The 1918-nt window shown below is 37.1% G+C and overlaps 1 non-coding gene across 1 annotated transcript; it reads left to right on the top strand.

Annotated features, from left to right (window-relative positions):
• Window positions 1-253: 253 nt before the first annotated feature.
• On the top strand, window positions 254-418 carry LOC122797392. Its single transcript, XR_006364113.1, has one exon. It is a non-coding gene; the product is annotated as a U1 spliceosomal RNA (small nuclear RNA).
• Window positions 419-1918: the final 1500 nt, after the last annotated feature.

Here is a 1918-nt window from a genome sequence, read left to right as displayed (position 1 = left end):
GCACATCCTCCTAGCTGACGTTTCTGAGAGGAAGACGTAAAGCAATGCAGATTTTTGAGAAAGCAGTACTCCATGGGAAGTGGTAGCTCATCAGAATTCATTTATTTCCTGATAGAATTCATAAGCCTAGAATTTTCTATGCTAATCAGTCTAGCTGTGTTTTTTCCTGCAACATTTCTGAAAAGCAGAACAGCAGCCTTAATTGTAAAGTGGGCTACAGCCCTAGGTCTACCATAATATGTGTCAGCATTTCATACTTACTTGGCAGGGGAAATACCACGATCACGAAGGTGGTTTTCCCAGGGTGAGACTCAGTCCATTGCACTTCGGAGGGGTTGACCCCTGTGATTTCTCCAAATGGGGGAAAGTCAACTGCATAATTTGTGGTAGTGGGAAACTGCGTTCGCGCGGTCTCCTGTTTTATTTGTGAAAGAGTAGGAGCTTTCATACACAGTTAAGAGTTTTATTACACTATTGTGTGTTACGTATACAAAGCATAATAAACATTAGTATTGAGTTTGTTTTTCTGTGCCCTTGTATACCACGTGCGAATTTGCTGCAAGCATTCCCCAGCAAGACTTGACAAAAAGATTAAAAAAACAAATTCTCAGAAAACCAGTCTGACACAGTTACTATTACTGGCAAGATTCCTAACTCAAGCTGACAGTTGAGTATCTACAACGACATCATAAAAAATGATCAACTTACAAGGTACAACGATGTAGAATTTAATAAAGACAAAAAGAAAAAAATAATAGTTGTCCTACATTTCAGCAAATGTTTCTCTGAGTGGCATTTTTGCAACTTCTTTTAACTACAGTTTGTCAAAACTGCATTAACTTATACTGTGTAAGCCGGTGCTGGACTGCAGTGGGGCTTTTCACTGATGTCATTTGACCATGGAGTTGGGAAAACATAAGAAACTGAGTGTGCACATCTTGAGATGCTGAGGAATGACTCCTTGCAAAAATAGTTTTTGTCCTTTTCAGGTTTTTCAAGTTATGCTTCCCAAAAAATAATTAAATGTGCAGAAACTGTGCAGGCAAGTAGCACCACAAATCAGAATACCTTGCTAAGGGAAAATAATGGTTATCCTTCTGTGTACAGCACAGCAGTTCTGGCAAAGTACTGCAAAAGCAATCCACAAGGAAGCTGTACCATAAATTACAGAAAAGCATCATTGATAAAAAGCAAACATAAAATCAGTAAAGTGAAATATGAAAGCAGTTTTTAGTCCCACTGGTGAGGAACTTGGGAATTGCATAGAAAAGTTGTTGAACACTGACAAGAGACATCCAGAGGTCATTGTCAGTAACTGAGCCTAGGACAGAAAATGGACAAATAATAATTTGTATGCCATTTTTAACTAAAGTTTAAAATAGTGAGCTTTTGCACCATTTGCAGTGAATTGTACCACCTGTACCCCAGTCAAGTCCAATGTCACCGGACCTCAGGGGAGAGGTTCCTCTTTCCACTGAGCTCTGTTGTCAATGTGCATTTTTCAAGCAACTCTGCATTTTCATTTATATGCATATCTTAGAAAGAGCTTAGTCCCTGTATATCCAAAAAATGTGCTGTATGTATTGCTAGTTGATTACAGATCTGAAATTATCGTAACATACATATTTATTTAAAAAATATATATATATATATATATATATATATATATATATATATATATATATATATATATACCACCTAAACCGCGGCTTTTCAGCGCTTCTGTGGATCCCTAGTGATATCTGCATTGCTTACTGTACTCATTTCCTTGTTTCACTTAAAAGAAAGTTACTGTTTGTCGTTTTTGCATTTAAGTTACCTGTAACACATTGCATTTAAGTTACCTGGCACTTGCTCACTAAAGGCACTTGCTCACTAAAGCAATTATATAAGTCAGCACTAAAAATTAAAAGCACTA

The sequence above is a fragment of the Protopterus annectens genome, chromosome 3.part0 (genome assembly GCF_019279795.1).
Source record: "Protopterus annectens isolate FY-2018-M chromosome 3.part0, PAN1.0, whole genome shotgun sequence".
Lineage (NCBI taxonomy): Eukaryota > Metazoa > Chordata > Ceratodontiformes > Protopteridae > Protopterus > Protopterus annectens.
The sequence above is the reverse complement of the archived record's forward strand: the minus strand, read 5'-3'. Positions and strand labels throughout refer to the sequence as shown.